We start from the raw sequence: 15,830 nt of genomic DNA on the forward strand, positions 1-15,830 counted from the left end.
CTGAATTGTCTAGACTCTGTGCTTGATACGCTGGTAGGCACAAAAGATTTTATATGGACTTGACTAGGAAGAGTTGAACTTTAGGAATTCAAGGACTTGACAAACATTTAACTAGTTAGATCCATTTAGCCTGACAATACGATGCTCGGATAGGTTGAGAAGGGAGATATACATGAGAATCTACCGATCACATTAAAAGAACCCGTATCTAGAACTGTGGACTAACTTTTCCTCGATGTGCGGATTCTGTCCTTAATTCCAGTTTTGATGGGGTAAATGGGGAATTCCGATAAACTAGGTCTGTAGAAGGTTATTTTCTTTCTTTATGTATATTAGTCATATGTTGGCTCCTCTGCGTGATTGAGAGATCCGACCTGGATTGTAACATATGCAATTCTATCTCTCTGCATCTTCTCTCTATGCAATTCTTTCTATCTTTTAGCCATATATTGTCTCCTCTGCGTGACTCATAATCCGACCTGGTACACAGTATTTGCATCATTCTCTTCTTAATCCCTCTAAAAACTTTAGTTAGTCATATGTTTCATCCTCTGCGTGATTGGAAGAGATCCAACCTGGATGTATAGCATATGCATTCTAAATCTATCTTCTCTCTTAATAACTGTATGCTCACCCGGTGTAAGGAGTATTCTGGAAGTCATTGAATGTTGGGGCATATCAGGAAGCGGGAAACATGTTTTAGTACAATTAAAATTGAGCACATGCAGATTGTCTGTAGATCTCGTTGCTCAATTTAGGTGGACAACAATATCCCTGGTTGTAGTCAATTAAATGGTCCCAAGGAAATTTATTTAAGAATAAGGGCTAAAAATGTCATGTCATTCGTAAATTGTCCAAATTCTGCCACAATATTCTTCGTGTTTAAGTGGACCACAATACCGGTAATTGACCAGATCTATTCATGAAGGTGAAGGTACTAATAAACAAGTTCAGGCTGTCTCACAACTTTGATCCCAAATATTTTTGTTTTTGTTAAATTTGTTCATAGTTTTCCTTTATTCACAAATTTAGGGGGAGAATTAAAAAATAAAAAATCAAACAAAAATCAGAAAAATAAAAAATCCAAAAATATTTTTGTTTATGTTTTAATTTGTGTGCTAAGCTTTCTTTTAGTTTTGTTTTGTCTTGAAAAGTGAATTCAAGTGTAGATGGGACTCATGGAGTTTGTGTAGAAGATTTCTGAGACAAGGCTTCATCCATGAGCATCGAAGAATTTTCATTCGAAGGAGCAAGAAATGAAGAATATTCTTTCAGATTCAATCTTTCAACCCCAGAAGCAAGGTGACGCTGAAATTGAAGATTATGTGACGGATTGCATTGAAGCCTCCTCAATCAGTCTGCTGCTATCTTGAACCTGCTAAAGTGATCCAGGAGATTTGTTCTCTGTGAAGATTCTCAAGCTGAAAGCGTTATCTTTTAAAAAACAGTACATCAAGCATCCTCACCCAATGTGCGTTCAATGCCAAATTTTGAAGAAAAGCTCAAGGGCTCAAGATTAATTCATTCATGGAAGATTCATATATTCATCCTGATGCTGTGAAGAAATCAAAGGTTAAAGCTGAAGCCAAGCTCCCATTGAAGATTGACAAGAAGAGCCAGCTACTTTTTAGGGGGAGCTTGTTGGTTCAATTAAGAAAAGAAATATATAAACCAAGGGGGAGATTGTTGGGTAAAAAATATGGTTTATATTTTTCTTTTCTAGGAAATTCTATTTTTATGTAATGTTTATGAGTTTACGGTCAGATGGTCTGTTTACGGCAAACAGGCTGTAAACCCATTTACGACCGTAAACTCATTAGGCCCATATCCTCCAAGTATAAATATAGGTGTAAGGGGTGAGGAGTAGATTGATGAACAGAAGACAGTTTACGACTAATAGAGAGAGAAAGGAGCGTATGTGTGTAACTGTGTGAATCTTGTAAGGGAACTTCATTCTAATCAATTCAAACAAGATTCATATTATTCTTCTTCTCATTCTCTTCTATTTGATCTGAGATCATCCATTTGATTGGGATTCCGCACCATCAAACGGATCTGATTGATACACAAGCAGATTGGGGACCTACAGGCACCGCTACAGAGTCGTCTACCATGCATTTCTGCAGTTGGGAGATGTGAAAGGTATTGTGAATGTAGCTAAGCTCGGCTGGCAGATCCAGTCTATACGCTACCTTTCCCACCCAGGCTGCAACCCTAAAGGGACCGATGTACCTGGGGCCCAACTTGCCCCGCGTCCTGAACCGAAGGACACCTTTCCAAGGTGACACCTTCAGGAGGACCATATCCTTGACCTGGAACTCCAGGTCCGAACGACACTTGTCGGTATAACTTTTCTACCGACTCTGAGTAGTCTGAAGCCTGCTCCGAACCTGCTAGATCCTCTCCGTCGTATTGAGGATCACTTCAGTACTTCCCATGATCCTATGTCCAACCTCGCCCCAACATATCAGGGTCCTACACTTCCTCCCGTATAACATCTCGAAGAGAGGACGGTCAATACTCGCGTGGTAGCTATTATTGTTGGAAAAATCTACCAATAGAAGGTAGGTATGCTAGCTACTACTGAAGTCTAAAACGCATGCCCGCATCATATCCTCCAAAGTGTGGATGGTCCGCTCGCTCTGACCATTCGTCTGCGGGTGAAAACCCGTGCTAAAGTACAGACGAGTACCCAACTTGTCATGAAACTTCTTCCAGAATCTGGAAGTGAACTGCATGTCTCGTTCAAAAATCACGGAGACTGGAACTTCGTGTCATGCTACTACCTCTCGAATGTAGATTTCGGCCAACTTCACAGCCGAAATGCTCTCCTAGGTCAGAATGAAATGGGCTCTCTTGGTCAATCGATCCATGATGACCCAAATTGAATCCACTCCCCTTACGGTCCTAGGAAGCTTCGTGATAAAATCCATAGTAATATCTTCCCATTTCCATATAAGGATATCCAACGGTTGTATCTTGTCATGAGGCCTCTGGTGCTCGACCTTGACCTTCCTGCAGGTCAGGCATTTCTCGACGGACCAGGCTACATCCCGCTTCATGCAGGGCTACCAGTAATCAGGACGAAGATCTCTGTACATCTTTGTTGCCCCGGAATGGATATAAAACATGGATTTGTGGGCCTCATCCATCAAAATCTACTGTACCCCGGGCCAGTACGGAACCCAGAACCTCCCATGCAAGATCAGCAACCCACGACTGTCATAGTCAAACGAGGCCACCTGGCTTATGATCCGCTCAGAATTCCAGTGCTCCTCCTTCATTCCCTCAACATGCACCTCTCAAATTTGCTCCAAAAGTGGAGTCACCACCATTATTTTTGATCGAGGTTGCGTTTCGACTAAGCACATCGGCCACAACGTTGGCCTTCCCCGGGTGGTAGAGGATCTCACAATCGTAATCCTTCACCACATCTAGCCACCAACGTTGTCTCATGTTCAGATTCGGCTAATCCATGAGGTACCTCAAGCTCTTGTGGTTCGTGTAAATGGTACATCAGACTTCATAGAGGTAGTGTCACCAAATCTTGAAGGCGAAAACAACCGCCCCCAACTCCAGATCGTGTGTCAGGTAGATCGTCTCTTGAGGCTTCAGCTGTCTCGAGGCGTAGGCGATAACGTGCCCCCTCTGAAGGGTTTTGAGCAAAAGAACATTCCTATGTGCACATGCAAAATCCTAAAGTTTTGGATCTAGGTTTCTCTATTGTACATGCAAATAATCCAAAGCTTGTAAACCCTAATCTAGCATACTATAGAATCGAAATCTACAACTAAAACAAGTTTAGATGATTACCTTTTGATAGTAGCAAGAATCTTCAACTTCAAGCGCTTAGTATCACAATTGTAATACCTCTAATTGCTTACAAACACCAAGGCAAGAAGATGATCTTGAAAAGAGGGAATGGAGGCTTAATTTTGTCTCTTAGAACTCCAGGGTTTCTTGGGTAGCCGAAATATGAAGCCCTAGGGTCCTTTATATAGGTGTGCTACTAGAGCTTCAGTCAAAACTCTAATTGGATAGCTTAGGCCTTAAGTAGTCCACCACCATCATGTTTATCAGGGTTTTACCGGGGTCAGTGGATGGTATCTACTTTATTACCCCTTTCTTAGGCAATCCAGAAACCTCCTCTACCACCATCATGTTTATATTTCTTTCCTTTTTCTTTTTCTTTTTTCAGATCCCTCCACCGCCTAATACACGATGCTTCTTCTCTAGTGACAAAGGTTCTGGTTCACGCCTTCTACATCTGTCGTTGTTCCTTTTTAAAGAAACAGACGGCGCTTTCTCGACCGACTCTCTTCTTCTTTTGAGAATTGTCGACCTCCACGAGCTCCCACCCTAGAGAGCAAGTTTCAAAATCATCAGCGCCCACAAGCCCTAAAAGCACCCTACCGATCGATTTTGCTCCTCCTACTACTATCTTCTTCAATTTTGTGTCCATCTTTCTCCTGTATCTTCTATTTCAAATCAATTCTGCTCCTTCTACTACTATGTTCTTCAGTTTCGTGTCCATCTTTCTCATGTATCTTCTATTTCAGATGCGTACTCGATTCCTAACTTCAACGACAGATGGTTTGCCACCGTATCAATGTCCGCTTCGAGGTATGCTCTCTATACTCCACTTTCTCTATTTAGCTCTTTCTCATATATGTTGACGTGAAGTACAAATCACAACTTGAAAGTCCTCACTTCATCGAAGTTCTTATTTCATCAGAGGGTCTTTTATTAAGAGGTATACATATAATCTCATCTCATAATCAATCCACCATTCTCTATTTTAATGATTTAGTTAACCCTAAAATTTGACCTTCAAAACCTTTCTTGCAGACGTGATTGAAAAAAGTCAATGTTCTCACAGGAATAGGCATGGCGTGAAAGTACTCATAGTCTTGCAAGAGGTTTACAAACTTTTTTTTTTTTAATTTCGTTTTTTTCTACTGCTTTGATCAGGTTACAGGCGATTGCATTAACAACATTTTACGACTATAATTTTTTTTCAAGAAGAGCCCACAAGCAGGTATGCATCAGATTATCACTCTTTCATGAAAAAAAAATTATTTATTGACTTTTACTTCTAGCTTTTAAGATTTGGATTTGAAGATTAGATTGAAGAAAATGAATGATATTACAAATGAGGAAAATAAGTGAATGATATGTTGATTTTGCTCAAGTATATGTAGCTAATGGTAGTGTCTGTTTTCATAATCTGAGCTTGCTAGAAAATGTTTGAGTTTTCATTATTTGAGGTTTTGGTTTAAATCTACCTAATTTATTATTGACTGATTTGCCATTGTGTAACTTATATCTTAAAAAAAAGGTTTTTTTTAGCTTTTGTAGCTGATATCACTTATAAGTTCTTCAAGGGTAATATTGGAATTTGTGGTTCATCTTTGTGGATATGGAAGCTCTTGCTGTTCCTTTTACTGTTATGGTTTTGAAGTCCCTTACTATTCATGATTATTGTTGTGTTGTATGATGTAACTGTTTATTATAAAGAAGTTCATGGTGAGGAGCTTTATCTTATTCCATTGTCAAAATATTTATATGCAAATTTGACAATATTGCTTAATTTTTACTTTTTTTATAAATTTCCAGATGACCTGAATGAAAATTATTTTGTTGGTAATGTTGATGTTGACGATTCATCTCTATGGTTGGTCAAATGTACTTATCAGTGCTTTGAAAAATCAATAGCTATATTGCTCATCATTGTTTGGTTTGGATGGAATGAAATGGGATGTAATGACAATGAAATGAATGGAATCATCAGTTCCATTCCCTTGTCAATTTCTTCCCACCAAACATTTCCTAATATCTTTATTCAGTGTGACCATTGATGAATTTATGTATTGTTTGTCTTAATTTCAGTTTTACTCAGTTGTTCCACTAAATTGGATAAAGGTCCGAGTATTTTTGGATAATAAACAAGTTTCTTTTTTAACATGCAATTTCCTGTGTTTTGTTTCGATTCTAAAGGGGAATGAGGTGGATGGTGTAAATGTGAAGGAATTTTACTTTAGATGGGTGTGTTTCTTGATCAGTTGGGTGTGTTCATGACATGGAATTGTGCTTAAATTAGCTTGAATTCTTTCTATACAATATATTTTAGCCATGGTTGCTTGGAAGAATAGAGGTGGTTCAGAGCCAAACGAATGAGCTTGAAAAGGTTTTATATTACTCTTACTATTATATAATTGATGGTATATTGTTTGGTTTAGGCACTCCTTTTTTGTTATTTAGATTAAGTCATATAATTAAGTCACATCACTTTATGAAAACACACTTCATCATATGAATCTTAATTTATTGTTTTGGCATTGTGAAACTTTTTATTTACAGAAATGACCTGGTGTTGAGAAGCTTTCTTTTCATGTGAAAACAACACTGATAGGATTCTGGGATGGACGATTATATTTACTTCAGGACAAAGAGATAGATCATAGAGCAAAACTCATCATAGTTTCATTTGTTTTGGAATTTATTCTTCAAAATTTGTTTAAATGACCATTAAAGGGGTCGTTTTCCTATTTTTTGTAATATCTACTCTTAAATGCAATCCAGTTTTGCATATAAGTGCATTATGTTGACCCATTAAAACAAAAAAAACCTTTCTTGACCCATGCAAAGCATCGTAACTACCTTAGTTAAAAGTTAGAAAGTTAAAAAATGAATTGGTTTTTAGGGAAAAACTTGGATAACCCAAAGTTTGTGGCCTAAATGTGAGGTTAAGAGAATGGTAACACTCTTAGCCACTTCATCTTTTTGGATGCCACCTCATTTTTTTTTTTCATTTAACACTTAAGATTAGCATTTGGTAAGGAGTGGTAACCCTCCTAACACTTCATTTTTAATTTAATTTTTTTAATTTAATTAAATTACTTTATTTTAATACACAAACATTTTTTTATGCATGAATATTAAACAAATTTTATTTTTTCAAACCAAAAACATTTAATATAATATAAATTATATTTTTTTAAAACATACTTCATAACTAATCCAATTGCTTCATCCGAATCTCTTTCTTCATTATCCCCAAACCCCTATTGTAGCTTTTCCTTAAGATATTTCTAAACCATTTTACAAAATATGAAAACAAGACGCATACCTCTACATCGAAGCTGCTTTGATGATATAAAATCCAAGCATTCATTGATTTTGCTTGTTTCAAAATTTAAAAAGTAAAACCTTCAATTAATAAGCGTTCATCTCTCTATGTTTTATCTTGTAGGTTGTGTTAGATATTTACCTGACGCAACTTTGTTGCATAAGAAAAACAGAACATAACATGAAGGAAGAAGTGAACAGGGCAAAACATGATGTGAATCAATTAACTTGATTCTATGAATACAACACACAACCAAGGCAAAAAAATCACATTAGGACTTTAATACTTTAACATTGATCAATTCACTTGATTCCTTTATGAGAAAAAAGTTAATTGTGCAGAAGATGAACAGAGCATGAACAAAACAGGGGAGGAAACAAATCTGGGAAAATTACTTTGGCTCTAAGTATCTTATTCAGTAAAGACTGAAAAAACTTAATTAAAAACATCAAACAACCATACCATATTTACATACTAAACTAATTAGAATCCTAAACTAACTCAAAACCTTAAATTACGAAAGTTTTCCCAAAATACCCTTGGGACCAAATTCAGCTACATTTATCTAACATCACATGTTCCACGACCATTTAAGCTGCAACCTTCCAAAAAATGGCAATACCCTCATGACTTGGTAGACTGATGACACACTTTCTACAAGCAATGAGATTTTGAACTTTGTTAGATCATGGAATTTGAGTCATTTAAATCCATATTATAGATTCTTCAACAATTGTTTTCAATGTATATATATATATATATATATATATATATATATATATATATATATATATATATATATATATATTAAGAAAATGATGATATAATTTGGGATATAAAAGGAAAATAAAATTTGTAAAAAGTTAGAAATTAATTGGAAAGGTCTCATTTCCCTTATTTTCTCTTGACTTTGACTTTTCCATTAGGGTCAAAACAGTTGAATTCTAATGATTTTTGTCATGAAAAAGGAGATTAAGAAACCATTTAGCAAGATAAAAATCAACAAGATTACCCATATACAACTATGAGAATCCTAACCTTCTTTTTATCCAAGAGCAAATATTTTTCAGAGAGCTCCATAACTAATTCATGTTCCTCGTCAGCCTGTGGATTATCATAAATAACAATCATCAGTGTAGTTTTAGATAAATTATCTGCAAATTTACTCGAGTTACCCCAATTTAAATGAACTTCATAAAAATCTATAGTATAAAAGTTATTTTGTGGTTTTATTTCGACATAAATAATAAAACAACCTGAAAATATAAAGATAAAAGAACCCCAAAGAAATCATTTTATGTAATATTCTGATTCTAAACATAAAAGTTCATCCAAATGTAATAGGCACATTGACCTGGCAAATGGGTCGTGTCGTTCCGGGTGGGACATTAAATGGGTTGAGGGTAGTTGACACGGACACGACACGTTTAATAAACAGATTGAAAAACTTGACACATACACGAATCGGTTATAATTGTGTCAACCCGACATGACACGTGTAACTCGCTTAACCTATAAAAAATGTAAAACCCGCCAACCCATGTAACCCGACATGACATGTGAATTTGACATAAAATGGTAAACCAAATACAAAGTTAACATTGTCAATTTGTCATCAAATATCAAAAACAAAATAACAAAAAACAAAAGAAATTGAAAGTTCAAGTAATCATCCAAATATCATGAAATACCAAAAACAAAAGAAATTGAAAGTTCAAGACTTCAAGTAATCATCCAAATGACCAAAACATTAAACATATTACAATCCATAAAAAAAACAAGTTTAATACCAACAAAGACTAAAGTTTAAAACAAATCAAGTTTTTTTCAAGCTATTTTTTCTTCATCCTTCTTCCTCAACATAATCCAGATTGTTGTATTTGAACACTAGATGTGTCACTTTCCTTTGCATCTTCATTAACATCAACCTTCAATGTAGTAACCTATCTTCATTAACATCAACCTTCAATGTAGTAACCTTTATACAAAAATCGATATTAGCATACAAATGAAAAAAAGAAATAATAATATTGTAGTTTTTATAAAAAACAGTAACAATTTTTTTAATGTGCAGTTTTTTAACAATAAAAAGTGCAATTTTTAATGTGCTTTTTTTTTTTATCATTTTCTGCAGAAAAACAGAAAACCTGGAAATCATAATATATATATATATATATATATATATATATATATATATATGAATTTTTTAGTTTCTTACATTCTTTGAAACCCCAGTCTCTAAGACAAACAAGTACTTCAGCGGTTTCTTCCTTTAAGGAGCTCCGATAAGCATTAAGAACTCTTCCTCCTATGCTAAAAATAGATTCGGAAGCAATAGTGGAGATTGAAATGACTAAAATATCTCTAGCCATTTGAGAAACAATGCGAAACCGTCCTTGAAGGGGTTTCCAATACTCCAACGCATTCAAATCACCGGTTCGAGGTAGTTTTGGCTATTCTAAATACGATTCCAATTAAGATTTACCATCGGTGGTAAACTCGCAACTAGAAAATTCATCAAAAATTCTAAAAGAAAGATTCAAGTTAGACAAAAAAAACAATTAAAAGTTGAAACAAAAGAATATTTTTTACCGTCATATACGTGTCAGGCAAGTTTTCATCAACTTTAGGAGAGGGATGTGAGCTTTCACTTGCTTTTGACTTGGTATTAATGGATACATACTCATAAAACAAGGAAAATAACTTTTTTTAAGCAAATCCAACTCGAGATCGGAAGTTTCGCCATATACCTTTTTGAAAGCCCAATCAATAACTGAAAACTTGTAACGAGGATAAAAAAATAACAGCAATACCAATGATAGTACTAAACTCGGACCAATATTTGTCAAACTTCAAGCTCATCCTAGTTGCCATGTTCTTTATAAAGTCATCATTACTTACCACCTCCTCTTTCAAAAGCAATCTTAAGTTGAGAACATTTGGAAAATAAAGATTGGTTGTTGGATACTTGAACCCGAGAAGGCTAGAGTCACTCCACGAAAAACTTACAATTTTTTTCAATCTTGGACCACTCTTGAGAATTAGGACAATGAACAAAATTGGCATCGGTCTTTGCCATTTGAAGATTTTTTTTTTTTTTTTTTTTTGTAAAACAATGCATTATCTTGTCTTATGTTGGCGTTTCATAGGGTTACCAGATAAGTTTGGTTTCATTTTCTTTGCTTTCACCTTAGTAGCTTTAGAAGCTTTAGAACCCGATGAAACTTCTGCTTTATTTGGAACGCTTCCAACCTCCTCTTCACCTTCATCACCAGACAAGTTAATAGCTTCATCAATTGTAGTTACCTGTAATAAAGACAAAGAACAGAAAATGGGTGATCATTGTGTATGGTTTGGTACTTGGCTGTAATAAAGAACATATTTGAACAATTGAACCTACCTAAGAGGGTGAGATGGGGCGTCGAAGTTGTGAAGGACAACTGGAGAGGCTGAGATGCACCTGGCGAAGTCATTATTCGTGAACAATGAACAAAACAGAAGAACTCGTTTAATAGACTAATCGTGTTGCTGAAATCTGAATGGTGAATGCTAATTGTTGGAGTCAAAGGTCGCCACTCGCCAGGTTGGAACTCGGAATAGAAGAAGTTGTGATTCTTTGAACGACACAAACAGAAGGAGGGATCAAGGGAGGCGGAGCGGATATGATACGAGACTTGTGAAATGTGAATACAAAATTATATTAGGTTTCTGGAACCATCTTGTGAATCCTAAACCCTAATGGACCAGTCAGTTGGTTTTTACTTTTTAGCAGCCCAAATATTAACAAGCCCAAAAGTGTTTTTATTATAACTTTAACTATATATAATATATTTATAAAATATAAAAATTTTAAAATATTATATATAATTAAATGGGTCATCATCGAGTCATCTTCTTGTTGAAAATCTTGACCCTAACTCTACCTGTTTATTTTCCGTGTTATGTCGTGTCAACCCGTGTACATAAACGGGTCGAAATCTCTGACCCTAACTTGTTAACTTCGTGTTGGGTTATCGTGTCATGCTAGCTTTTTCCAGGTCTATAGACACATTATCAAAAAAAAAAAAAAAAAAAAAAAAGAGAGAGCAGAAACACCTTTTGTGTAATTCAAAGTTTCAAACATATGAAAACATTTGGTTTTATGTATAGCATCGGTATCGACCTAGTGGGGATCATCATATATATTTCTGGAGACACCAAATAGGAAGAAGAATAACACAATTTCGTTAGTAGCTTCTTCGATTAACCAAACTAAAATCACCAAATACTGAAATGTCTTAAAACATATATAATTTAAGACTCGATTAATCCAATCCAATGAACCAATACATGCAATTCAATCATTTAAATAACAAAACTAACCTTTGAGCATCAATCCCCTTCATGTGCCCTAATCCCATCGGACGAAGCAAAAACTAGGGTTTACACGTTTATCAATTATTTGGGAACTTAGAGAAAATAAATTCTTGGAAAAGATACGAACTGATTCTGATGTAGAGCAAGTGAAAGAGGAGGACGAGAAGCAGCATACGATAGAAACGATTATAATAACACTCAAACCCACTCTCAATAATCAGATTTGTTCATCACCATCTCTCTCTTCTCGCCAGACGTTTAGCGTGTATCCAGTGGCGACCCCCCTAGCGAGCACTAGGGGTGATGTTCCATCGAGGCTGGCGAGGCAAGTGCGAGAGCCACTCCTCTTAGTCTGAGAAAGAAAAATGTTTTAGCCTTAAATCCCTTAAAAGATTTATCAAAACCACCAATCCCCTAGAGTTTTCTATTATCAATTTATAGTTCATAATATGTGGTTACAAATATCTATAAATAATCATGCTCATAAATCAGGACCGAAAGAAGCTTTAACAATTATAATCTAGATAAAAATTTATAACCAGGCCTCCCGTAAAATGTGTCAGATATTAACCAGTCTACGCTTAAAAATAAGTAACCATATTTTAAGAGGTTACATATTTTAACAGGTTACAATGGAAGTATGTAGCAGGTCATAAGACATACACATTATTAAGAGACGTTGTTAATGTTTTTTTAATAAAACTTCACTTAAAAATAAGTAACCATATTTTAAGAGGTTACATATTTTAACAGGTTACAATGGAACTATGTAGCAGGTCATAAGACATACACATTATTAAGAGACGTTGTTAATGTTATTTGAATAAAACTTAGGGAAAATGACTTAGGAGGGTAACTACATCTTATCCATGTTCACATATTAGCAACTTCTTCTTTTTTGTACATAATAAAGCAACTAACTTGTTTTAACTGTTTAAATTACACAAATATTACCGGCTAATATCTGTTTCAACCGGTAACTCAAAGGAAAAATGACTTTGGAGGGTAACTACCTCTTATCCGTGTTCACATATTGGCAACTTCTTATTTTTTGTACATAAGAAAACAACTAACTTGTTTTAACTGTGTAACATCCCAAAAATCATGATCAAAAATTTCTTTTTTAATTTAATACTAAAACCATAATTGTCAAACCATTAATTTAATACTCTGGCATCGGGCCCCGCCTGGCATCGAGCCCCGCTCGGTATACATATATGTCTCTCTTAGGCCCCGCCTGTCTCCGGGCCCCGCTCGCTAAACACATACAATCCTATAACATGCTAACACATAAAGAAACATACTTTATTGTATCCATGTGCTAAGAAACATACTCTGGTAATAATGAGATACAGAACATCGTTTGTACTCAGCTAGTGATGAGATACGAGAGCTCACCCACACTCACCTCTTTACCAGGCACATATAAGTATCACACATACAACAAGTATAATCTAACATGAAAACATTCCTCAGGCACCCGTCTGACATCAGACCTTGGTCTGGAATAACATACTAGCAAACAATGCCTAGGGCTAACCCCCGAGTTTTCCTACTCATAGACTACATGGGCTGGTGTTGTGGCCTTAGACCCATTCACATAGTGAGGAGACTCACCTTGCACTGCTGAAGCCCTGGCTGGAACTAGCTGAGTACGGACGAAGTTCTGTATCTCATTATTAGCAGAGTATGTTTCTTAGGACAGAGATACAATAGAGTATGTTTCTTTATGTGTTATCATGTTAGATGATTGTATGTGTTTAGCGGACCGGGCGCGGAGACAGGCAGGGCCTAAGAGAGACAGATCTGTATACCGAGCGGGGCTCGATGCCAGATGGGGCCTTGCTAGAGTATTAAATTAATGGTTTGACAATTATGGTTTTAATATTAAATTAAAAACAAAATTTTTGCTCATGATTTTTGGGATGTTACGCAGTTAAAACAAGTTAGTTTCTTTCTTATGTACAAAAAATAAGAAGTTGTCAATATGTGAATACGGATAAGAGGTAGTTACCCTCGTAAGTCATTATCCCTAAAACTTATTATTGACTAAAATTGTTGACAAATTAATAATTCTTTTCGGATCAAATATGCATAACCGGGCCTGGTTAAATTTAAAATTTTAAACTACTAGCTCAGCGGGCATTTTAAAACCGGGCTGGGCCTAAAAAGGATGAAGACATCTATTTTCGTAAATTCATCAACCTACAAGGGCACAACAGTCATTTAATACAAACCCTAAATCCCTTCTCTTCAATACCAAAAGGAACCATAAATTTCTTCTCTTCAATCGCCGTTCAATCTCTTCTTCCCCAAAACCCTAACGCCGTATCAGAAGCAGAGAACAATGAAGTACAACCCACGCGTCAGCAGCTCCCGCCGCAAATGCCGCAAGGCTCACTTCTCTGCTCCGTCGAGCGTCCGCCGTGTGCTAATGAGCGCACCACTTTCCACCGACCTCCGATCCAAGTACAACGCCCGATCAATCCCCGTCAGGAAAGACGACGAGGTCCAGGTCGTTAGGGGCACCTACAAGGGCCGTGAAGGTAAGGTGGTTCAGGTCTACCGTCGGAAGTGGGTCATCCACATCGAGCGGATTACTCGTGAGAAGGTTAATGGGCAAACTGTTAACGTCGGGATTAACCCATCGAAGGTCGTTGTCACTAAGCTGAAGCTTGATAAGGATAGGAAGTCGTTGCTTGATCGTAAGGCGAAGGGTCGTGCTGCTGATAAATCGAAAGGGAAGTTTACTGTTGATGATGTTGCTGCAGGTGAATCTCTCCAGGAAATCGATTAGGTTATGTTTTTCTTCTTTGTTAGCTTATGAAATTCCCCTTTTTGATATGTTGTTTTGATATGAGAACTATTTCTGCGAGTTACTGTTATGCATTTTGCGAATTAAACAGTTTGTTGCTTAGATTTCTGGTTTTTATGAATTTGATATTGTTTTGTCGTTACCTGTTGAGTACATTCATGGGGTATTTGAATCAGTAATCAGTTAGTAGTGGCTGTTCTTGAGTAATTGAAAGATGATTGCTAGATATATAATATACCTTTTGATTGCTTGTTGAATCACTTTCTTTGTTATTGATGTAAAACCATATGTGATTAGTATTTACTATTTTTTTTCCTATTTTTGTTGAATATTCTGTTGAGCATTAACAATGTTGAAAATGGGTTGTTTTTTTGACTTAATTTGCTTAATGGGTTAAGCACTTGTATTAGAGAGTTGTACGTGATTCTTTTTCTCTTTGCTTTCTTTTCTTTGTTTAAACTTGGGAACAAGGAGTAAGTGTTAAGTGAAATTGACATGTGTTAAATTGCTCTTTTCTTTATTTCCAAATTCTAAAATAAATAATTAAAATGTATGTCAATATAAATACCATAATAAACTTCTTATTTTACTATACCACAAACTTCTTCAAACTCTCACATTCACTCATTTTGAATATTCCATGGATTCAAGATGTGATAAAGGTAAAGGCACGACTACTAATCGAAACACAAGTTGTGGTTTGGGTTCACAGGATGCATGTATTCCTAATTTTTAATTCATTAAATTCAAATTTTGCAATCCCACTCAAACGCAAAACATGAATATTGCCTATTGTCAAGTTCCTATCCCACAACCATGCTTCTTATGATGAAAGCAATGAGACACAACCAAACACACAAGATGTTATAGAAACCAATGAGTCTTGTATCATCTAAGGAGTTGTTTGATAGTTGCTGATCGAGTAAAATCTGACCAAGTCAAGAAGCCAAGCTCTGATAAAGTTTGTTTTTGATTGAAACTTGCTGTTTGGTTTTGTTTCTGATTGACTCTATTAAATGATAAAGTGATAATATTACATTCTATTATATCATGTGTTTGATAAAATGTATATGTTTGATGATAAAAGATGTGAATAAATTTTTTGAATAATTATAAAAAGTACAAATATACTCAAATTCAAACATAAATCAAATAAAACCCAAATACAAAGATACTCAAATTCAAATTAAACATAAATAAGTTAAAATCCAAACACAGCCACTTAAATTCAAATATAAATCAATTAACTTGAACTATTTGAAGGTAGTTGGTTGACAATTTGTTCATGTAAAGTATACATTTTGGACCTTATTTATGAGTTATGCATAAACATGACTGATCTTTCTTCGGTTAATGTTCATCGTCGAAAAACGGCTAAGCAATTAGCAATACCTCGTGGCAGTGAGTTATAAATCCATGAGTGTTAGTATATGCAACATCGTAAATGTAATTTTTTTTTTGTAAACGTTATTGTGATACATATTATAAAAAAGAATATAGATAATGTGATTAATAATTAAATTTATAGAA

General features: G+C 35.4%; 1 pseudogene; it reads left to right on the forward strand.

Annotated features, from left to right (window-relative positions):
- Positions 1–13,752: 13,752 nt before the first annotated feature.
- Positions 13,753–14,442, forward strand: LOC145036954 (large ribosomal subunit protein uL24z pseudogene; annotated as a pseudogene).
- Positions 14,443–15,830: the final 1,388 nt, after the last annotated feature.

The sequence above is a fragment of the Lactuca saligna genome, chromosome 3 (assembly GCF_052625555.1).
Source record: "Lactuca saligna cultivar CGN05327 chromosome 3, ASM5262555v1, whole genome shotgun sequence".
Classification (NCBI taxonomy): domain Eukaryota; kingdom Viridiplantae; phylum Streptophyta; class Magnoliopsida; order Asterales; family Asteraceae; genus Lactuca; species Lactuca saligna.